The 25,455-nt window shown below is 35.0% G+C and overlaps 1 long non-coding RNA gene across 1 annotated transcript; it reads left to right on the top strand.

Moving 5' to 3' along the window:
* Positions 1 to 19,877: 19,877 nt before the first annotated feature.
* LOC121362253 lies at positions 19,878 to 22,246 on the top strand. Its single transcript, XR_005956474.1, has 4 exons — positions 19,878 to 19,913; positions 20,265 to 20,312; positions 20,938 to 20,967; positions 22,216 to 22,246. It is a non-coding gene; the product is annotated as an uncharacterized LOC121362253 (long non-coding RNA).
* Positions 22,247 to 25,455: the final 3,209 nt, after the last annotated feature.

Here is a 25,455-nt window from a genome sequence, read left to right as displayed (position 1 = left end):
TGAGAAAATGCTTGGAAGTACAACAGCCATTAGAATTTTCCAAGTCTTTTCCAACTGTGAAAAAGGAGTAGAAGAGTGAAAAAGCAGCAGCAGAATACTCTGTGGTAACAAATTAATAAGACTAATATAGAATATTTTACTGGAATTGTTATGAAATATTAGTAAGGGGTTTTTATATAGAATAATTCCTTTGATTTTAGTCGACATACTGGGTTAGGCTACCAGCCTTCAGAAGCCCTGCCTGTGCCAGATGCCTCGATAAAGGTCAGAGGGGCGTGACTCACCTGTGAGGAGGGTGTTGTCACCGCCAGCTCTGGGCAGGACAGTCCCACCTGTGGTGTCCCAATTTCCAGGGCAGATGCACACCGGCCCTGATTGGCCACGCTGGCTCCTGCCTCGGCACGGATTGGCCGAGCCTTCTGCCTCCTCTGTCTCATCTTCCTGGGGCACCGCACTGCCCGGCTGCAGCTCCTCCACACTGACCACAGAGGCACCGGAGGATGCCCACGCATCAGCGCCTGGTCGATAAGGTGTGTTGGTGGGGATGTGGTGGACAGGGTGCACGCTAACTGGTGATACTTATTCTCGGGGGCTAAAGAATAAGTCTGTGGCTCATCAGGAGCATCTAGGAGAAGGAGGAAAATACTCATAAAGAATGGGAATAGAAAGGGGTATACTGGAGCTAGTCTTAAACTGTTGGCAGGATGGATTTGCAAGGACTGTGTTTTTCAAATTATGGAAAGGTATTCATCATATTCATTAAATGCTCTATATTTAAAAGCTTTTAAAACAACTGTTGCTTCTATTCAGAAGTTTGCCCAAGGCTTTGAAGGAGCAAACCACCAAAGTGCCTCTTCCCGAGTCCAGTAGACTGAATGCAGTAGCTAACTAGCAGGGATTTAATGGTTGGCCTGAAGACATGTTAGACTAAATATGGAATAGGATTCTTAAGGTAGCAGCTCAGGTGTTGGAAAGGTGAGGGCCACATAAACTCATAGGGAGAAAGGTTTAATCTGTGATAAAATAATAATTATAATTTCCCATCAGATGAAGGAACTGAGGATATAGTTAATTTTTCATCATTATATCTAATTAGAAGTCTGCAAATGGCATTTATTTGCCAGGATTCTCTATGTTTCTATTTTATAAATATTTAATTTTTGTTTCTTTACATTTTTCGCGGAGAAAATGTAAAATATGTGATGCAAGGTAACAAAATTGCATGGATTATGTATTGGAACTCAGAGCCCATGGAAGTTTTCTGCCTGAAGTCTGGACTTGGAATTTTTTAAGATGCTAATATCTCTCTTTCTCGTCTAAAAGCTAGTTCCAAAAGATGATGTGATGAGACTCATAGAATCCCTCTTGAACTATTAAATCAGAGACCTGATGCAAAGAGAAGGCTTCTCAGCCATGTTTCAACTCATTGTATTTGTATTTCTGGCTCTTTTCTAGCAAGAAAAAGAGGAAAGATTTCAGACTGGCTTTCTTTCATGGCAGAGTGCAGTTCCAGACAATTTTCCAATCCTAGCTAAACTAGGACTTTGTGCTTTGAAATGGAACACCCAATTAGAAACAAACTTTTTTTTCCATCTCTCCATGAGTCAGACAGAGATTTCAACAACACACAGACTGGTTCATATTAAATCACTGTTTACCACATCTGTTGATATAATAGCACCCACATGCTGTATTTAAACTTAATTAGAGGTGGGCCACGTCAAAATCGTCACAAGAGATTGGATAACCGCGCCCAGCGTGCTGATACCAAAACATGATGGTCACCAGGATCCCTTAGAGTGACACTTTGATGAGGCTTTGGAGAGGTGCAGTCTTCATCTGCTTTAAAGACATGATAACTTGCATCTATCACTTTCCTGGTTGTGCTCTGAGTAGTTGTGACACCATGCAAACCTCCATCATCCTGCTTGGAAATCTTTCAACATTTCACAGTCACCTGTTTTATTATTTGTTGACTCAGTAGCTTTTTAAAAAGTTGTTGAAGTTCAGAGTTAAGCACATGAATGTTCAGAACTGTGTATTTTTCCCCTGCTCCTAGATGCCTCTGTTTTTATTTCATTAGCACGTACAAAACCAAATGATCTTAAACTGTTATGCATGAATTAAGATACACGGGTAGATGGTACAAACTGAACATATCTCTTACATTGTGTTTGAAATGCTTAAAAAAATCTCAAGTAAATACCTCCATTCTTTCTGTTACTGTCTGTTGTGTCACAAGAGGCAATCCTGTAGCAGACGGCATGTAAAATAGCATTATTAAATACTTCTGGAGATTGAACAGTTGTATCAGCAATTTTGTAACTGGAAGAGTGAGTTGTTCATAAGATGTAATTGCCTTTTAAGTATGTAGTGCTATAGTTGAATATTTAGATTTTGAACATGGGCTGAAAGGTCTGATATTAAACACTTGAGAATACTTTTGGGAAATGTTTTCTTTCTTTCTTGGAAACAGTTTACCATCATTGCAAGTGAACTATAAAGAAAATACATTTTTCTTCATCAACAGTCCTGGAAAATTGGACTTCAGTCTTGTCTCTTAGTTATTTTTTTGTGAATTTCTGTACTGGTTATAGTTTATTTACTGGTTATAGTTATTCTTACTAATAGGAAGCATGCAGTAGTAATGTAGTATTTTAAACTGTTTAGAAGTTCCAGAGGACTTTGCAGAAATCTCTTGTTAAGTTCTTCAGGAAACAAATATTTTGAAAATCTAAGAGTACTCCAGGGCATTTAATTAGATTTCTTGACCATCTCTTGGAAGTGAGAGTAGGGAAAGCAGTCAAAGAAGAGCATGCTAATCATGGTTATATCTACAGTTTGAGAGCAAGGATTCCCTCTGAGTTCTTGCATAGCCAAGGAGATGAGCTAAATCTGCCAGTGCAACAGTGAGGATCTTTGTTTTAAGGACTTTTCTAGTTCAAAGGTGCAATGCAGCAGACATGGCTGTTAATGGATTGCTGACATGTAACCTGAAAATTTAAACTTCAATTAATAATTCAGTATTTTTAAATTATAATATTTGTGTCACTTATTGTACTTTTCTGCCAGTGTATATAAGTATTTTAATTGTTTTCTTCAAAACACATGAATGCAAAGAAAGAGCGGCCTTCTAGGCTTGCTTTGTTTCCTGTCTTGGAGAAAAGCTGATATTTGCCGAACAAGGCAACTATTTAAAAGAAGTTCCTGTGACCTGTATTGTCTTTTTGTTCCACAGATGAGGAGACACTCCTGCTTTGTTTTTTTGTTCTGTGGGATATTTTTGCCTGGAATCCTTGGTTTTCCACAGACAAATACCTCAATTGATTGTGATTCTCTGTTACCAAACTATGAAGCTGAACCACAGACATCTGCACCACCATATATTATTGCTGTATCTTTTGATAACTTTGAGCCAGGAAATGAAGTCCAAGGTAAACAATTGGAATGACATAAAATCTTTGTCCGTGTCTTCCAGAATTACCAATCTTCATAAAAATCTCCCCATTTCTCTCTCAGTCTAGATAATTTATTTTTTAACTTCAATCTTGTTTATATATACCTGAGATGTTATTATTTTTTATGTTTAATATCTATATGGACATACTTGTATAACTGAGAATGCATTCTTTCTTTCTTTCTTTCTTTATCTAATAAATATATCTTAACTTTATGCTGTAATTTTTTTGTGACAAAATTAAAATTGAGTAGGACAGCTAGCCAAACTGGACTAATAATTAGTTGCTCGTTAACTTTGTATTTGAGTGTTTGCTGTTGAATCAGGCCTCTGCAATACAAAGGGATCCTACTCATTAGTCCTTCACATGCTGTCATCCTACAGGAAAATAAAAATTTAGGACGCAGTATGAGACTACTTAAGGGTGATACATTTTGAGTCACCCTTCTATGAGCTGCATCCTAGATTTTATCACATTGCATGAGGTGGAGCTATTGTGGCTTAAACCCCCTTTTTTATCTTCCTAATCCTAAATTGCTCTCTGGATGGAGCATCTTCACAGCAGGGCCACTGCTCATTTGGTAGAGCAGAATTCCTTTTGGAACTGTCAGTAAATCATTAATCCCTTGTTACTTTATACAGAAGTGCCTTTCCAAATTTTTTCCATTACCTTTATTGCCATTCCCCTTATAGTTAAGAAAGGTATTTTAAATGTTTTTTTTAAGAATTGTACAGGGCTTAAAGTAATTTCTGCACTGTGCAGAATTATGCACAATGCAATCTTGTGCCTTGGACTGAAGCAAATTGCATGGTAAACATTTAGGCAGTTTTAGTGGTATATGAAATTTACATTTCTCAAAATGCCTCTTTTCACAGTAACTCTCGAAGCACTTGGAGATGCTGGATTTAAAGGATTTAATCTACAAGCTCGAGAAATAGATGGAGATGTTCCTGTTGGTACTTTTAAAATTACAGATCCAAACACTAAAGGCTTGGAATGTCATAACACGACGGTATGTGTGTAGTCTCTGGAATACTTACTGGAGCTTGGGTTTCTTTAAAATGATAGAAGTAGGGATCATTTTTATACAGCAAAGCTATTTCTTCAGTAGAGTTTAAAAGGTTAGGTTTTCTCAGGAGCTTCATCCGTCCTTTATATGTGGTATGAACCTAATGTAAAAATTCCCTGGCTCTTTGTAGCAGGGCATCAGTGTTAACTGTTGTAGTACACGCAGTTTTTGTAATAATATAGCTATATGTATTTCTTTCTAATTGCAGAATTCAGCAGTAAGTAATGCAAATTCAGATGTGAAACAGAAGGTTACAACAACATGGATTGCTCCACATGATGTTAGAGACGTTCAATTTATGTAAGTAGTTGTTCGTTGGGGTTTTTTTGCCTTGAAATTTTCTTTCTCTGTTGAGATAGACCTTTGTTGCTGTTTGAGATATTCTTGCCCAACATAGTTTTTTTCATAGTTTGCCATAACTTCACACTGTGTTCATTAAATTATTTCCATTTTAAGACATAATTGTAAAAGTTAATGTCCTAAGGATCTTAATATATGTAAATAATTCCATTAAGCATAATGTTATTAATGGATCTTCAAGTAGCCATTTTTTACACTTTGATTTCTTTAATTACAACAGCAACAAAATATGAATGTAACTCCTTCCCTGAAAAAATGAGATTCAGACCTATTCAGTTGTACCTTTCTTCATTTTGAACAGTGGCAAAATAGTAATTTGATGTAAATTCTTCTAATATAAATTTTAGAATAAGTGTATGACCTATGAACTAATTTCTGAAAACAGCAGATGTATTTAGACTACTTTTGATGCTACATTTCTTGCAGATGTGAACCTTGTAAAAACACCACCTACCCTAAAAAATGCATGCTTGAAGTATATTGGAAAATACCTAAATATTTGATAGCTTGTATTGTTTGAAGTGCAGATTTATGACAGGACCATCTTTGCCTTGCTTCATTAAATCTTGAGGAATACCAAGAACAGGCAAAAGAATATAAAACCACAATTGCTTCCACTCGTTATTGCCATGAGAATCAGTTCTCCATCATAGATGCAGATTGTCAGAGCATGTGGGACAATTCTCATGGACATTTGAGCCAATGCTCCCCACTGGCATCAGTGCTTCTTCAAGCAGTGTCTATCCCTCTTCTGCTATCCCTCTTCAAGCAATGTCAATCCCTCAGCATCTGTTTGAGTTATCTTCAAAGTTATGCTGGATGATAATACAAGCCACTACAAGGAAAAGTATTCTGTGAAACTTGCACTGCATACACTTAAAACCAGAACACAGTGGATATTCTTGGCTGGGGGCAAAGGGGGGCAAGAGTTTATTTATATTTTATATTGAAACACTTTGATAGAAAATAAATTATTTTGTTTTCTCTCTAGTGCAACTGTTGTTCAAAATCTAGAGAACTTTTGGGTTGGAATTCAAAGCAAAACTCTCACACCTATGAATTCTGCATCAGTTAATGTGACAGGAAAAAGTAAAAGGAAGGTATGTTTTAGTGTATCACAATGATAGAAATTAATACAGTAATTAAAGTATCTTTGGCTTGATACAAGATATACACTTGTCATTTATTCATTAACTAAGGAAAATCATTAGATGTTTTCAATCATTTTAATTTAACTGCCTAATCCTCTTATAAAAATTATGAAAAATAAAGTTAATACTCTTTTTCTCCTACAGAAATGAGGAAAGTAATAATCTATTTATCAAAACAATCCATATCTTAAAGCAAAAAAAAAAAAAGAAAATAAAATTGGTTATAGAACTGTACTGTATTTCTGATGTACAGTGCTATTCTTAACTGCTGCCTCAGCCCCTGGGAACTGTAACAGTACCATATTCTTGAAAGGAGTTGGTAACATTTTTTTTACAAGAATTATGCTTTTATGAAACATATTAAACATTGGCAGCTCAAGTAAAGAAAGCCTCCTCAATCTACTGTGTTGGACTGCAGCAGTAGTGATTTATGTGAACTAGTGATATAACCAAGAATGAACACCTGTCTTAAATCTCACTTCACCAACTGTATTTTCTGTTTCCTATAATAAGCTGGGTTTTTTTTTTCAGTGAATAATTTTGTAATGCTTCCTCTTTTGTTTTTTTCCCCACAGCTTATGATAGAATTAGAATGTAACAAGGTAAGAGCAATTTTTCTTCAATTTCCCAACCTCCAGACACCTCAGTTTTAGAGTTCTTCTCCTACTGGTCCAGTTGTTTCATGCTTGTATCATTAAGATTCTATTGTACCTATATCTTTTATGATATATTATGATATCATTTATCATTTCATTTTTGTATTCAGTTTTGAATGTATTTTTATTTTTAATTAGTTAACATCAGTTTGCAGATTAGATTGTTAAAATGTGTAATATATTGTCAGCAATTAAACTCTTGATTTCTTCACTCAGACCATCAATGTGAATTCAGTTGATTTTCTGTTTAAAGTAATTTGACATTTTTACTCCAGTCACTAAATAGTAACTGGAACCTGTATTCTCTTGCAGCGTGGAGGGACTTACTCAACAGGCCGATGCATCATGGTAAATATTCCTCCTCCAAAGACATTGACATCCTGCTAACTGCCCAAGATCTCAAGGCCTAGTCAAAACTTGCTTTTAGACTTTTCTCTTTTCACTCTTTATTCTTATTTTTTTCTTGTTGTTCAAGATCACTTATTTACTTGCCTTCTGCAAGTCATGATCTAGATATAAAATATAGCTATTTGATTTTTTTCGTTTGAAAAATTTCACTGGCAGCTCAGTGAAGAAGCTTATTTTCCTTCTTTGCTTTTTTACAGCAAATATGTTAATGATTACAAAATCATATAAGTAAAAAGCTTTCATCTGCTTTTTTATGATTGTGGTGGTGTAGATCTCCTCCTCAATGATGGACATGAAGTGTGTGAGGTCAGATGGAAAAGGATGCAAGCAACAGAATTATGTTATTTATAACAGCTGGATTGGCACAGTTTTGATTATTTGTCTTGAAAGATCTCTGAAATAATTTTAACAGTATTGGTGTAATTAAGTAGTAGAAAACTACTTTGTGGGTTCTTCCTTTTCCCACCAAGCAGAACTTTCTTTCCTGAAAATCACTTAATTTTTCAGCAAGATAATAAATACCAGTCTGGTTTCTTTTCAGGTTGGACCTTCCAGTTCCTCTCAGAGCAGCTATTCAGGCAGTCAGGTATGAGTCCTAAATTCCAGCATTTGTATGTTTTTCTGCAGTAACCTTGAATGACTAAAGTTCTGTAATGTGAGGTGATTTAATACTGTACTGAAATATCTTTGCTAGTTAACCCAGAATGGCAGAGGTGTTTATCCAGTGTGTTTGTACCTGGGCTAAGTTCAACTACCTCCACTCTCTTGAACTCAATATCTTGCTCCAGTTTAATGTCTGTATTGTTTTTAACACGAGACTATCTTTGCAGTTGAAAATTTGGGGCTATCACTGTCTAGTCAGCCTTTTAAAACTTCTGGGGCATGCATGTCTGCATTGTCACCACTTTCACTTCATTCATCACAGCAATGTATACTTGGGTTTTAGTTGATGATCTCCACTACCATTAATATGCCTATTTTTCTCCTTAACTCTTGGATACTTTCTGGTGAGTCTCCAGTTTCTTGAACTGAGGTTATCAAGGACGTATTTCTTACTACTTACTAGTGGTTATATTTATTAGTGAATTATCTGGTAACATTCCATTTCTTCAATCTTTACTGCTTGTAATGAATTACCAGATGCAGAGAAATGCAAATTATTTTGATACATATGCTAAAGCCTGGTTTTCTTCCTCGTATTTTTTAATATATAATACATACTCTTTTCTAAGAGTTGAGTTTCTCATCTTGTCATATAACTACCTGAAGTTATTAATTTTTTAGTAAAATATGGACCATTCAGTAACATTTTGAAAGATTTCATGACCAGTGACAAAGCTGATGAAACTTATATGAAATACAGATGATGTCTCACACTAAATCAGAATTATTACAGGCAGGTTCAGTGAACTGGTAACCTCTTTATTTGCTTATCCTTGCTTGCACATACACACCATCAGCTGCACAGCTTTTCATGTCATAAATAGCATGGCATTGGGTTTTTTCTCTCTTGTCCATTTGAGTTTTTATATGGAAATAATTGACTTGTGTTTTTATTTCAGGGTGGAGTAGTCTACACAATAAGCAAGAGTGGATGTGGCCCTGTAAGTACTATTTTTACATTTTATTTTTTGTCCTCAGCATAACTATATTCATAGTAACTCCTAGCTTTCAATGGCATTATTTAATGAATGTTCATGTGGGAGTCTCTGCTACAAATAGAAATACTGATGAGAAATAACTGGTTTATTTTTTGTCTTAGGGAGGTGCTGCTGGTGCATATGGCCTACAAGCCTGCAGAGATGTAAGCTGGTTATATATGTTTTTACTGATTGCCTACTACTATGCTTTTTAACTCATCTCCTTATTGAAAATTGCATTTGATTCTGTTCTGTAGAGCTATTGAAGTCTTCCTAAATATATTCAGGAAAATACTGTTAGCTAGAGATATTGTTCTGAAATTAAACCCCAAAATTAAAAGGTGTTACACTGACACTTCAAAGCCTAATAATTTATGTTTTAAGGTGTATATGTACACATAGGTGATACACAATATCACCTGTTAGAAACTCTTAATTTGTTTCCCTACTAAAATGTCAGAAGTCTTACTGTGTAACGCTTTTTATCAGGTAAAATTATTGTCTTTGGGTATTGCATATTTTGGAATATTATTAGAGATTCTTTACAATCTTTGCATATTAATTCTTTAATTAGCAGAGGTATTTCTATTGTCCATCTGACTAATTTCTTTTTCACGTGAAAAAAAAAATTAATAATTAGTAAATTATTGTATAAATAAATACCTGATTTACATTTTTTATTTCAGAGTGCATCCTTATCCGGCAGTGGTCTTACTTATGGCCAGGTAACTGTATTTTTCAACATCTTTTTAGCTTCCTAAGGTATTCAAAAGCTAGGCAGTTATGCCTAAATTTACAAAAAAATAATTCAATTTGTGGAAGGGGATAAAGGAAAACTTTCTTCAAATGATTTAGTAATGATCATACCCGAAAATATCTTAATCAGATGAATGACATATCTGGCGTTTGTTTCTGTATCCCTACTTCTATTTTCCACCAAAAATCAATTATATTTATTATATAAATGGACACCAGTTACTTTTACTATGCTTTTCCAAAAGTCAGTGCTTTGTTTGATGGTTACTAAGAATTAAAAGGGTTCATTTCTTTTGCTTTTGGGTTAGTTTTTTGGATGAAGGTAGAAGAGTTTAATTTTTTTTCTTACAGAGAGATTTTCTTTCCTACAACAAACTTACAATTTGATGAAACATTTGCAGCTTTTATACAGTACTCTGTAAAACTAGCAAAATAATTGGGCTTTTTAAAAAAGTGAAACCAGTTGATTTATTGCAGCTGTTCATTTATTAACTGCCAATACATTCACTTTCTTCAGACTCTTACTTTGTTTTGTACTTCATGGGTATCATATTAGTATAATATTCTTGTGGAGAATAGTGCTGTAGTTAATTTGCCATACATTTACCTAAGTTACAAATGAATTCTGTATTCTTTACAGTCTGTCCCTGCAAGCAGTTCAGATTCCAGTAAGAAGGTAAGCACTCCTGTTCAAAGGGAAAAATTCTTACAGTTGTAACTTGGCATGACTCCTGTTATTTCAGTTAAGACTTTTCAAGGTTTTAACCCAGATTGATTCATATGATTTGCTTTGGTTCTTAGAGGCTGGGAGAGCTCCTAATGAGAGAATATTAAAACAGCAGAAGATACAATTATTGCATTTGGCTTATTTTGGGGTTTTTTTGAATGAACTCAATATCAAGTCTTTTTTTATTTTTTATCATAATACTGAATAAAGACAAAATAAATTGATGTTCCAGTTTGGGGTGGAAAGTTGAGGATCAAAAAAGGGCACACAGTACAGGCAAGTAGATATGGTACAGGACAGGAAATCCTGCTTCTTCATCTACAGCTGTGTCATCATGTGCCTTGGGGCAAATCTTTAATCTGCTTATATCCTTGTGTAAACTATGTATAAATATATATCATTCTTTGTTTGGCGATGTGCATTAATTTTTTTTTAATAAAAATGCTATTTTATAAGAGGGATCTTCCATAGCATTATTATCAGAGTTTGTAAATTTACAAATTTTAGTATTCTTCATTTTTCTGACATATTTAGTAATATATAAATAATCTTTATGGTAAGTAAATAGCTTCCTCTGATTTCTCCATAGGTTGTGGTCGTTGCCAACAGCAACCCTTTTCCACCTGTGGTAAGCTGTTTTTCTCTACAATACACATTTTCCCTACAAATAACTTCAACCCAAAAAGCTTTCAAACAGCAGTGTTTTTAATTTTCAGAAATGTTCCTGGAGACAATTTTTTGGCAGGCAAGATTTACCCTATGTGTATAGTTATCTTCAGGGAAGGTGTGTTATAAGATAGGTACAAACCTCGTGGTTCTGTGATTGCTGTTAATACTTGCAGAGACAATGGATTAGCTGCAGACACCAGATCTCTCCATGTATGCAGTCTCTGTGTTGCCAAATAGTTTTGATTTTCTTTTCTATTGCAATTATCTTCTGTAGGTTTACTTCCATTCTCATTTTTAAATTATTACATTTCCACTCTGCTTACTTGGAACTAAAACTAAGTTTAGTCTTCAGGTGCTTGACGTGAGCTTTTTTAATGTAATATTTTATATATGTTGAATTTCTAATAGAATGTGTTGTTCTAACTTGAATAAAGTTAGAAGTTAGTTAAGGTGCATTTATTCTATGTCATCCTTTTTGTATAATTCTTCCACATTCCACTATATATTGCATCTGAAAGATAAGGGCCCTTTTTCCCTTCCTCTGCTGCAATATTCTCTTTGGGCATGACCTTGTGCAAAATAATGAAAGATTTTTCTGATTCTTTGCAGCGTCACACCTTCCCTCAGGTAAGAATACTTTTTCTTTTGATTCCTAGGATCAGCATAGTTCTTATGGGATCAGACCAGTTGTCTCAGGATGGTGTGTGCTACTCTTTTACATCTGTCCCTCATGCCTCAGAATTCAGCAAAAAAAATGCCTGGATGAGGAAGTGGATTTGTGTGTGTTGATGTATGTGCAGTGCAGGTGACAGTGAGACAGGCTGGGGGGGTGATGATGTCTCAGCTTCCCTCCCCACATTTGGAAACCCCAAGCTGACTGGTAGTGCAAAAAAGTTGTGCACATAACCTGTGCTCTGCTGCTCTCCACAGATGTAAGAGTAGAAAATTAGTAGGGTCAGTCTGCCTCCCCAAACCTTCAGAGCTGAGAATAAACTAGCTTAATGCTGGGTGTTAAGAACTGGTACACAGTACATCACACATACGACCTTTCCCTTTATTCTCACAAACTGATTAGTTTATAAATACTAAACACTAACTTACTATTTTCTGTTTAAGTGCATTGCATTAAACAATTAGCAATTAGATGTGGTGTATTATGTTTCTTTGTTTCTGGATTTTTTTTTTTCAGAGTTTGGGAAGCTCTGCTACAAGGATCATAGTACAGGTAGACATTTTTTCTCCATTACACTTGAGTTTTAAATGAAGGTTTGCCTTAGTAAACTAAGTAATAATTCCTCTCTTAGGGAACAAACAAGTGTGGATAACTTAAAGATATCTTACATCTACAAACTACAGTGGTAGAGTAGGGCATTTCTGTGACTACAGCAAAGGGGATATCTTAGCTGGTTGCTGAATAAAGACTATTGCAGCTGTTTTCTACATGTAAAAACTTTTAAAACCTCTGTATGTTAATTCTATTGCAGACTCAAAATTGGCAACATTTGACCATCTTGTCTGGTCAGGAAGGAGGATGGAATTCTAAAGCTTGACTGTTACTCAGAACTAAAGCTTGAATGTTACTCAGTATCAAATCAAATATAAATTGCAACGGTTCTATTTTAATTTAAACAGTCCATCTTTAATGGAAAAACCCATTCAGGATTACATTTTTAAAATCCTGCTGTTAATGCCTAGGTGAATTGTTGTATTTGTAATGTTACTTCTTGATAACCAGGCACTTGGAAAATTGATTGCAGTCTAATCTCACTACGAGCATGCTTATAAAATATTATGAATATCATTGAGATATATTTTTCTGGGTTCTTTGCCATTTTAGCACCCATCCCACTGTTAATGGCTAGTCAGTCCACGAGATGCCAGTCCATCAGACTACGACAACAAATTCTCACTTTCATTGGAAGATCAGTAGCAGGTTACCCCAGCTGAAATTTGTCTTTCCAAAACCATTGCTTTCAAAATGTATAGCATTATTTTCTTCCATGACTAGTGATGAATGCTGGCAAAGAAAGGAATAAGATTTCCTTGTTATTTTGTTTATGACTTAAAATATACAGTGTTTTGATTACACAGGTTAACTGTTTTCAATGTGTAAATATTAAAAATATTTTATTCCTCTCAAAATTGAAATATTTTCTGGGAATCAAAATATTTTTTGCAGTGGTTTTTTGTTATGTTAATTTTAACTGTGGATTTTTCGATTTTTGTTTTGGCAAAGACTTTGTCAAAAGTTTGTTGTGCTTATTAATGAAAAACATCATTCATAATGTAAATGCAAATAGATATGGGTTTCAGGCAATTTGTGAGGTACATTTGGAAGGTAGAATTATTTTAACTCACTTCAAATACCACAACATGACGCAAAGATGTATTACACAATTAATTTTCATTAAGAAAATCATATCAAGATATAGAAATACTTTTAACACTTCATTTGTGTAGGATTTTTATATACATTTTGTAGCACGTGGAGATTACATAAAGTAAGAAAAGGTGTAATAAACTCTTCATAGTCTTCAAAATGTCTAGTAGATGGAAGGACAGAATTGATCTTGAAATGGGTTAATGCATAAGCAATTCCTCTTAAAAATAAATAACCTTTTCTTTTGTTCCTGTGTAGAGTGGACAAAAACAGCAAACCAGCAGCAGTACTTATTTTCAGGTAAGTAAACTTTAAAAGTGTTATAAATATTCCTACACACTTCCCTAAAACAGGGGCAGCACAACTTACAAATAAATTATTTTCTGCATTTAAAAATGGATTTCACAGGTGCAGGTATTTCTATTTCCCAGGCTTTTGTTCATGAAAATACCATCTGATATTGGTATTCAAATGATTTTGTTTGTGATGCTCACAAATGCATTTCCATGTGTGCTGGTTTGGCATGAAATGAGTATGTTCCACTCAGAGCATAAGGGTCAAGGCCCTGAGAGGAAGCGATTCGAGGCTCATTACCACACCATCAGCCCCATACTGATAGATTCAGAGCCCATGCATATTAGACCTCAAATTCCAAAAGTTGTAAAGGGTAGTTGCTTAGCCATATCAAGAATGATGAAAAATCATAATCATGGAAATATATGCAATGTCTTCCAGCATTGCTTAAAGCCATGAAGATAAAGCTACTCGTGTGGGGAAAAAAAAAAAAAAAAAAAAGTGAGAGAATTCTAGAAAATATTCACACAGTGGCACCATAAATTCTTGTAAACTAAAACTTGAGAGTATTCATAGTATGAACTCAAGTATGAAGGCTATTTAGGTCTTCCTTCTCATGGGGGCTGGGGGTAGGAGGGGTGCAAAAGTCCATCAATATTCTCAGCAGCACTCATGCAACCAGAAAACTGTTTCAAATTGTAAGGTATGGGATTTAGGGGTCAGGGCCACTACTCAACATCAAGAGTATTCAATATGCACAAGGCTGGCAGTCATGGCTTCTGATGAGAATATGACAATCTATTGCAGGGCTGTTAGCATACTGGTCTGTCTCTTTTGTGCTTTTTGAGAAATCCCCAGACAGCTGTATTTTTATAAACATTATGCTCTTTAAAAAAGGCTCTACTTGTCAAGGTGGTAATTATCTTCTCTTTATTTACAGGGTTCCCAAGGCAGCCAGTCCTATGGTCAGGTGAGATGTTTTGCTGAAATATGTAGAGCTTTTCTGTAGGAGCCTGTTTTCTTACCTTCCTGACCTTTTTGAGTGGTCCATAAGTTTGGCTTGTACCACTGAAATACCATGAAGGAAAAAAGAACATAGTACAGAGGAACTTTAAGAGGAAATGGACTTTTCTGTTGCTGCTGTACTAAGACTGAGGATAGAGCTTTGTTTACAAATGAACTCTTACCTTCCTTGTAGGGCTACAGACCTCAAGGTGGCAGTTCCTATGGCCAGGTAAGCATCAGTCAGAATAGAGCATTTCAGAAATGGCACTGTAAAGGCAATTAGCAAAACTCAAAATGTGAACTTTAAAGGACATTTTCTCTGAAAGTGTCCATTCACACTCAGCGTGTATGCACGTGCTACTTGTTGTTCGGGAATCCCAGTGTGTGAAATCATCCCACTCAACATCCTCAGGAGAGCCAGGAGATGCCTGGCTCTGCATTCTGCCCTGCATGGCTTTAGCATGTAGTTGCTTGCTGCTGTTGCTAATGCAGGCTGGACCCCTTACTGAAAGGGAAGTAACCAAATGGTGTCCTTGTCTTAGGGTGGACCAGGTTTCTCAGGCAGCAGCAGCAGCTCCTATGGCCAGGTAAGCAAACTGGCTACTCTGCAGAAAGTTCTTCACTGGTCTCTGTGACTGGCATGACTGGAAGACTTTTGGGAGTGATGTTTCCCCTGGCACTCTGTGCCTCAATTTGGGCCACGGTTTCTGCTGAGAATAAGACAATGTGCTGCACAGATGCACAGCTGTTAGCACACTGCTCTGTGTCCTTTTCTTCCCTAAAAGGAAGAAACCTTTTAGGGAATCCCACATGCAGCTGTTATTTCCAAAGATATCATGCTCTATAAAGAAGCCTCCTTGTCAAGGTGGTAATTATCTTCTCTTTATTTAAAGGGTTCCCAAAGCAGCCAGTCCTATGGCCAGGTGAGACTTTGTTGCTGAACTGTGTTGAGCTTTTCTGCAGGAGCCTGTCCTGTAAATGGACGTTGGGGCATGGGTGGTTTTTTCCTTCTCAGTGTTTCTGAGTGGTCCTTGAGTTTGTTTTTGCCACTGAAACACACATGAGGGGAAAAGCAACATAGTAGAGAGGAACCTTTAATGGAAATGGGCTTTTCTCTCTGGTATTCTGTGATTCTGCTTCTGCTGTGCTGGGACTACACTTACACAGCTCTTTTTACAAATGACTCTGTGCCTTTCTTACAGGGTTCTCAGCCTCAAGGTGGCAGTTCCTATGGACAGGTAGGCATCAGTCTGTCATTAGTCATTATACAGCATGTATGTGATGTTCCCATACATGAATTGAGAATCCAGTTTCTAACTTGAAATAATATAGCGAGAATCACTTTAGAATTAAGTCCTATGACCCTTTTTTCATATGGCTCTGGCAACAATAGGCTCACTGAGCTGCAGATTTCCCTGTAGAAAGGTGTGCATTCAGTTCTCAGCTTTCTGATGCACTTTAGTATTCAGCATACTCAGTATTTTACCAAATAATTCACAGTTGGATGTAGTTGGTCTTTTACCCTTGAAGCAGCCTGGCAGCTAAAGCCCTTGAAAATGTTTGAAATAAGAAGAGAGAATGAGTATATTTGCTTCATGAGCTGATCTTTTTTCTTTTCCCCAGCAGGGTGGCTCTGCAGCTTATTTTGGCAGCAGTGGTTGTGGACAAGTAAGACTTTTTCTCCAAACTATTTGAAAACTAGACCCTGCTTTCTTTGCAATACTAACATGTTTTTAATAATTTTTATAAATTTTGTAGCTTGAAATCTATTGTTTTCATTGTTACATGAGCTTATCTGTCACAGAGGTCAAGAAAGACAGCTATTATTGGCCGTTGTAACCAATATGAAGTGGCTGCTCCCATTTAGAGTTACATATGGAAAACAAATAAGTGATTAATCTGTCTGCTCATTAAGTATATAAAGTCTTTGCTTGGGAATTTTTGGATGTTGCTCCATTTATTTTCTATAGAAAAGAACAGGTATAGAGAGTGGCTCAAATGGAGCAATTACATTAGTAGTTTTCATCCTCAAATGGAGCAAACTACATTAGTAGTTTTCATCCTGGTTCCATTTCAACTTGTCTATGTCTACAGTGGTGTAAAAACAATGTATTCAGTGATGAGATCCCAGGGGAAAGGGTCATGGATGAGGCCAATAGTAAATCTACATTTAAATAAATATATGGAGCAAAGCAACCAGAATGAAAGATAATCATACATAAAGACATTTTAAGCAGTATTTAACAGAAATATTAGGATTCATGTAAGTTAGGCATGAATGGAAATGCCTCCAAAAGCATCATAAGAAGCAGTACAACAAGGACACCATTACCAGCAATGAAAGTGATAAACACTGAAGAGTGTGTTATTTCCACTAAGCTGTGTCACAGGTTGACTTATCAAGAGAAGACCTGTACTGTAATATGGGAGGGTCACAACCAGGGTAGAACCCTTTCTGTGTACTGTACCTCACCTTCTTATCACAACATATACCCAGAACAGGCAAATGAATGGCTCTGAGCAGAAACTTTGCCTAAAATCCATGGTGGTGAATGTAGCAAGAGATTGATGGCCACATTTAGACAGACGGTCACCCAACAGTAAGAGTTACTTCCAAAAAAACCCCACCAACAGTTCATCTTTACCAATCAAGAGATCAAGGGATCATCCCAGTCAAGGGATGATACAGAGAAACATCAATTACCAACCTACCACTTTGCATGTGGCTCACAAGTATTCCTTTGATCATCTGTTTGAAAGTGTCTTGATGCTTGTATGGGGGTATGAGAGTGACAGAGGGTAAAGCCACACACTTAAAAGGTTAAGCAAAATTGAACTCACTTTCTGTAAAGTTAAATGTTGAATTTTGTAACACTAATTCTCACATAGGAAATTGTAAGGAAACTACTTTGCAAGAAAAATGGCATTTACTTTTTTGTCTGGTTGGTTTTTGACAGGGTGTCTCCTATGATAGCAATCCCTGCCACCAGGTAAATGGGCTTTCTTCTCTTATTTTAAGATGCATCCAAAATTATTTTTGCCGCTAACTCAATTAGTTCCAAATTCAGATTCATATTGCGAAAATCCATATAATCTTACAAATTTTGAGATTAGAACTCACTCTCTTCCTATACACAGGAGTATCACAGGGACTTTGGAGCCTTCTCTGCCCCTTTTTCTTAGCATTATGTTTTGAAATGTCTAATTCTATAGGACATTAAGGACAGATTCTGGAAAGAAGTCTGCTGCAGAGTTGCCTAACTGGTGTGACTTAAATCAGGGCTAGAGCTCAGCAGCCTCTCTTTTCCTATCAAAAAGCCAGAAAATATTTTAGAACTTTGCTGAAGTCCCTGAAAAAAAAGTTTGTGCAGTGAACTATAGATAGCCACATGTGTATTTGTTGCAAGTTCAAGTTTTGGAGCTCTACAAACCACTATCCTAAAAGATGTCACTTATGTTTAAAGAAGTCACCTCTGTGATGTTAAAAATTAGGCAGAAAATGGCAACAAATTATTTCCTTTTTATTCACAACTCTTCTTTTGATTCTTACTAAGTTTTCACAAGAAACAGAAAAATTGGATAGATTGCTTCAACAAGCACTGTGTTTTAACAATATAAATATATACTATATTTATAAATATGCAAACAACATAGATGCTGCTACAATATATTATTATTATGTGGTCAGAATGTACAATGCATTGTATGTAATATATTATAACTTGGTAGAATTCTATATTTAATAGGCATATATTTTATAACAGCTTTTATTTTTTTAAGAGAACCTATTTCTTTTTAAGACTACAGAGAATGCTTCAATTTTGTTCTAAAATCTTCTAGAACATTGAAAGATGATACTTTTCATTTCATTTTCTTTTGTTCTGAACGAAGCCTTACTCCCATTTTAGTGAATGGCAAATATCCCACTCACTTAAATAATTCAGTATTTCACTATTCTTATTATGCACTTTTCTACAAATATCTCTTCTGATTTCACTGGAAGGAGTTACATTCCTCTTCTGAAGAGGGCACATTGAAATATACTGAGTGTTTTATTTAAAACCTTGTCCTCAAGGCCACTGTCTCTCAGAGGTCACAGCTTCCTGTATGAAAATGCTACCAAGTAAATTTGTATAAATTAATTCCATTTGTATAAATTAGGTTTTCTACAGGAGAAAAAAAAGATACATTCCCTACAAAGTGTTCATAATGGAGCTCATCTGTGCACTAGAAATTACTTAAATGTTTGAAGTTCCTTGATTTATGTCTCATCTAGTATTTACCATTGCATTACTGGCAATCTGTGCTCATTACATTAAAAATTATATTCATATTTTATATCTGCCTCTACTTCTTACTCTTCCTAAGCAAGTATCATAGCTTTATTAAAAATATTCCATGGTCAAACAGTGAGTGTCTAAAGCCTTTTTGTCTGATTTACAGGGTGGATCACAGGGTGGATCACAGGGTTTGTTTTTAGGTAGATCTTTATTATCCATTGGTAAAAATATTTAAAGCAATTCTAATCCACAGTACCGTTTTCTTACACATGGGGATATAGACTCTTGCAGAGTCTCTCCATGTCCAGTCTGTAACTCATTCTCTGCAAACATATTTTTTATGAGCCCTGAAATTCCACTTATGTAAAAGTGGAAGTTACACAGAATTTCCATAGAACTCGGCTACCTAGGACAGCTCTATTCACTCAGATAAAATTCAGCTCTCCAGCATTATGACTGCTGCTGTTTTGTTTTCACAGGGTGATTCATACTCCTCACAAAACTATGGTGGCAGCCAAGTAAGTATTGCCTCCCACCAAGGTTTTATGATGGCTTTAATTTCTATGATGACTGATCAATATCTGATCGGCAATATGGTAATGTAAATTCTAACTATTTTGTTGTTGGTTTGTTTTTTTTTTTTTTTAGCAGAGTGGATCATCCCAGAATTATGGTGACAACCAGGTAGGCAGACCTTGATTTTCTCCTGGTAAGAATTTTTATAATGCTTGATAATTTATCCAGAAATCTTGAAAATTGTATTTGTTCAAAGGAATCCTAGGCAATTGTTTGTTCCAGCTTTACAGCCTCTGAACCAAATCACACTTTCCTCTGAAACAGAGCTTATATTTGTTTGTTTTATAGGATGGATCCTACTCACAAAACTATGGTGGTGGCCAAGTAAGTAATACTCTATTTCACTACTTATACATCACTTCATATAAACTTTAGCCTCTGCTCAAAATCAGGTTTTCTATATTGTAGCTTTCTCCAATTTTGATTGGGTTTTTTGTTTGTTTTAAAGGGTGGATCATCCTCAGACACCTATTATGATAATCAGGTAAGTAGTTCTTTCTTTCTCCTAGTTACATAATATTTGTAGTCCCTGCATCAATTTTGTAGTCCCTGCATCTACTCAAAGATCTAATAAAACGTAATTATTTCTGTGCTCTTCTTGGTTTGGATTTGTTTTATCGGTGTTTTTTTCCTTTACTGGAGATTGGAACATTCCCTGTCAGCCACTATTGCAGCTATGGATTTGGCTCCTTTTTTTCTTATAAAGATCCTAATTTAATTTAACTCAGCTTCTTTTTTGCATGAGCATCTTTTCTGTCTTGTACAGTAAACATGAAAGTGTATTTTTAGCAATTCATTTTTGTGAAGAAATAACTGGTATCTGATGTCGTTCTAGGAGTCACAAGATTCCTCATATGGCAATAATCCAAATGCTTGTGATGATGTGAGTATGCTTTCTCTAATGTATTTTTATCACTACATTTTTCATGTAGATGAGAAAATATTGCTCTGCTATATGCAGTCTTTGGAGCAAAATTATCTAGAAAGAATGCTGAGTTTCCACACTAACAGCTGTTTCAGTAACTGCCTCTTCTCTTGCTGAAAAGTGTCATATATATGTTTACAGATACAGTTAATGCTTTTAAATGCATTTAACTGGATGAAATGAAAGATGAATAAAAATACTTCAATGGTTTTGCAGTAACAGATATTTTCCTCAAAATCTAAGGGTACATTTTGCATGAATTAAAAAAAATAAAAACAACCTGCAAGAAAATCTTTAAGTAGATACAATGAATGCAAGAAGAAGGGACAGATATTCCACTGCTTTTCATGTTACATTTGTACTAATCCAAGTTGTTATTACAATGTTTTTTGGACTGCAATGGTAGAATTTCAAACTAATTTAGACAAGGCTGTGGAGAATGGGAGCAATAAGTCATTTTTGTAATGGGAGCAGCAAGTCATTTTTGTTATGTCTGTATGCAGTATCAGAAACAATTTGTTTTCTTTAAACTTGCTTTATTTGAATAATTCTTTTAAAAAGGAAATAATGTATTCTTTTCCAGAATGACACTACCTACAGTTCCAATAGTCAAGTAAGTACTTTGTTTGTTCTGTAGTGTTCAAATTCTAATGATTAATGACAATGGTAGTAACTAAACACTTCTATATTAGACCTGTGGACTTTTAGTATATGATTACTTTATACTACCCTTCAAAAAGTTAATTATTTCTCTATACCCAAGGATGCTGCACAATTACTTCAAATGGCACAATATTTCTAATAATATATACTAATAGATTTTGTTAATAATATGTCCACTTTGATCGGATAATTTGGGAATTCATCACCTGTGTACATGAGGCAGGTAGCCATATCAAGCTTTTCACACTCATTCAGATTTAATGTCACCTACATGCTGCTGTTGTAAAGTAACATTTATGCCTGGTATTCCCCAGTATTACTCTGTCAAGACTTTCCATCTGTCCTACAAGCAGAAACAGTGATTACCGTGAATAGATTGTGACAAGCAAATACACTGTTGTGTAAATAATTTATGTGTAAATAAATTACATTTTGTCTACTTGTTTCTGTTCATAGAAAAGCTTTTTCCATCTGTCACAGCCTCCTTTTGTTTTACTGCCATCTAGAGTAACCTTCTGTCATCAGCTACTTGCCTTTTCAGCTCTCAGCCATTCACTATTCTGCTTCATTGTTGTCCCTACTTTTCCTCTATAGTACTTAAGTACTGCACCAAATGTATTCTAGAATGTACAGAGGCCTTCTGAAAACATCTTTTCTTTTGGCTTCTATTTACCTTGAATTCATTGCACCAGGTCCAATTCCAAATGTTCTGAAAAAGAATTCCTTCATCAGCAAGCCCTGTTTAGGAGCCTCCTCACTTCCTCTTTTGTACATGAAATATGTTAATATTCCCTTGGTTATCTCTATCCAGTCTGTATGGCTGGACTGCTTTGTAAAAGAGTTGGCATCTAAACTTTCTCACAAAGAAGGATGGGGAATGTTAAAAAAAAAAAAAGAAAAAAAAAAAAAAAGGAGGGAGAAAAAGGAAAAAGCATCCTTATACAGATATACAGATTGTATACTAAACTACAGTGGTTCAGCTGAGGGAGACTCCCCTAAGCAGGAACTTCTGTTGAAAGAGATAAACTGAAAACAGACAAAGAATATGCTTTTTAAGAATCTTATTGCTAATAAAAAAAAATCTCTGGACATCTTCATTTTCCAAACATCATCCTGACAAGTAGTAGGCTTTTGTTGAAGCATTTAATGTGGACAACTACAGCTATAAAGTACTAACAGGCTTGTGGCTCCTTTGCAGCGTTCTGGTTGTACAAAGAAGAAAGTTGTTGCCCGAGTAAGTAACACCTTTTTTCTTTTAATTTTTGACTGCTTGTAGGATTTTAGTCCTAACTATACCTAATCTGACTTAATTATACCTAACTTTTCCCTAATTATGTTTATAGTAGTCAATATTCTCCTACATAAGGGAAAAGTAAAATAAAATTGCTTGGGTATTTGTTCTTTGGATTAATCTCTTTAAAGAAGTATATATATGAAAAAAAAAAAACCAAAACATTTAAATCATGCTTTGAAGTATAGGGTAGCTCAAACTCCTGTTCTTCATTAAGCACATACAGAGTTGGTCCAAGCTAAAGTTAATATTAAATGAGTATCATGCAAACAAAGGACAGCGAACATTTTAGCTGAAGAAAGATAAAATAATAAGTAAGGAAGAATATTTCCTACTTCATTATGTTCATAATAGGTGATACAAATATCTGTACTGTATAGTTGTAAGTCAGACTCAGTAGTAACCTTATAAAAATTATGTGCAAATAGTCTTTTATTTTATAATAATGCATTCCTACTCAATGTACACAATAACGGGTCTGGTGGTCTTCTAAACAAATAATATGGAAAGAAAAAAGACCTATCTCTTATCATGGAATTTTCATCTCCTCATTGTAAATGCTATTATTTTTTTACAGGACACATCACATGTTTTAAGCAGAAGAGCCTATGATGTACAGGTAAACCATTCCTGTCCCTTTTTCTGAACAACTGCTGGTAGTAGTATTACCTACAAAAAAAGAAGGCTCTAGTCTTCTTGTTGTCCACAAACAACAACCAATTCTCTTTAAGGTTAGGTATTTCTTTCCAAATAGAACTACATATTTTATTTTATTACCCCTATAGATATGTCTTTTTTTTTTCTTCACAGAATGCATCTTCTTCAAATAACAGCCACTCTGACATGCAGGTAATAATGTAGTGTCAACTGCATGATATCAAGAGAATTTCTGATAAATTATATTTCATTTTGAAAGTTAGGTTCCAGTAATTTTTTGTGCTGAAGGATGCTATTTTGATTTGACAGCATTTTTCCTATAATGTTATAATTTTACACAGTTGTAAATAGTGATATTAGGCTCAGAAAATACAGTTTTTTCTGTTCCTTCACCCCACTAAGCAGGTAAGAATTGCAGGTGTTTCTTTACATAACATTTTGTAAAAGTAACTTGAAAACACAAACTTTATAATCTCAGATTCTTGTTTTAGAAACATTCTTGCAGTCTTCATTGTAATAGCCATATATATAATTGTTTCATTTTGTATTTGGTAAGAAGGTACATTTTAGGGATTACATACTTCTGTTACAAAAGTAGGTCCAACTTTCATATTCTGTAGGATATACAGAATATATGCTTCAGCAGTGTTTATATGAGAGAATTATGTGAAATTTAACTGATCCAGAGTGGCACCTTGTTCTGGTTTTCTTAGTATCTTGGATTGGTACCCATCCCAGGGGTCTGAAATCCTGCTACACCCAGCATTAAGTAGATTTAACAGTAGCATATTCCTCTGTCTCAGAGAGCTTGGAGTTTAATTCAGAATTGCAGACAGATCTCTGAGCTCTGGAAGGTAAAGGTTTTCTTAATTAGTTTCTCTAATGCCCAATCCCTGTGAATTGTATCAAGTCACTTAATGATACATTTCATTGCTAATTTATGTTTTCACAAAAATTCAACAGGTGCAGGGAAGTAATAGAGTTTGTAATAGCATATCTCATTACATAGTTTAATACTTTGGAGTCTAATAAAATGCTTTAATAAAATATAATTGTTTTCTTCACAGGGTGGATCATTTATTGCGACCAGTGGATCAAGTAACCAGGTCAGGATTTTCTTTATTTTTGACTAGTCTTGTTCAGATAGTTTCCTATTAGATGAATTAAAATCAGAAATCAGGTCTAAGTAGTTTTACATGGAAGACTGGTGATGTTGTCCATTAATTTGTAAATGTAGCCCTATTCATATTAAATTTATCAGAAATCACTTTTTAGCACTGCTCCAGCATAACATGTGTTTTACTGGTGATAGCATAGTGGGATACCCCTGACTACCCTATACTTCTTCTTGCTGAGACATCTGTCATTGGGACATCCCACTGGGAGAGGCACTATCAGTCTGACTTCCAAAGCAAACATTAACAGCACACATCTGTGCTGTCCCCTCATTTGTTCTAGGTACAGCAAAGGTCATACCTTCTCTGTAGTCCCACAGACTTTCCTCCCTTACACAGTTTTGCATCTGAAATAAGATTGTATTTTTAATTTCCACAGTTTCCACAAAGCAATAATTGTTTCTTTTTTTTTTTTTAATATTTGTAGGGTGGTTGCATTTGTCCTGATGGAAGCAATGGTCATAGACAGGTAATTATATTTCTGAGTCTATACTTCCTTCTACTGTGACTAAAAATACCAACATTTGTTAAATATTTCAAAATATAACCTTTCAAATCAATATTTAAACTTTTCTTTCCCTGTAAAGAGAATAATTGAAATTTCAATGTCAGTTGCACTGAATAATCTTTTCTCTTACGTAATGCCTCTGGGCCAGGAAAAAGGCCAAGGAATGTGCTTATGTGGGCATTATAGACTAGCTCTACCAAGCTTCTGGCTTTTAAAGTCACCTTGGATTGTAAAGTAACCTGTCTTCTCTCAGGATACATATTTCTGAATCTTTTATTGAAGCTGTATTTACATAAACCCATTTGAATAGTGTAGTATTTTTTTGTTTTCAATTTCAACAAGAAGCATTTTGTGAATTATTCTTTCTGTAAAAACCCCCATGCTATTTAAACAAACTAATTGTATTAAAAAAATACCGTTTTCTGAACTTAACTTCATTAACTTAAAATATAGCAACAGAAATTTTGCTCAGATACAATATCACCTCTTTCATATAATTGAGGCTAAGCAGTAACCATGGTTTACATGCTTTAAAATATAAATTAGTCCATTAAAATAAATAATACTGAAACTTCATTGAGGAAAAAAATCTTTTTATTTGTTGTGCGATTGTACAAAAATCCATTTATAAGGAAAAAGGTGGAGATCTTTATGCAAGTTTTTTCATTCTAATAAACATTTTTCTTTGCATGCTTTAATTGTTGCAAAAAAAAGGTTTTAACAGAAATCTAGCACAGCTTGCTTGAGGAGTGTGTATTTAGTTCCTATCAACAAGAAATTTTCAACATGAAGAAAATAAGATGTCAA

This window comes from Pyrgilauda ruficollis, unplaced genomic scaffold (assembly GCF_017590135.1).
Source record: "Pyrgilauda ruficollis isolate IOZ18807 unplaced genomic scaffold, ASM1759013v1 scaffold6, whole genome shotgun sequence".
Taxonomy (NCBI): domain Eukaryota; kingdom Metazoa; phylum Chordata; class Aves; order Passeriformes; family Passeridae; genus Pyrgilauda; species Pyrgilauda ruficollis.
Note: the sequence above shows the minus strand (reverse complement) of the source record. Positions and strands in the feature narration are given on the sequence as shown.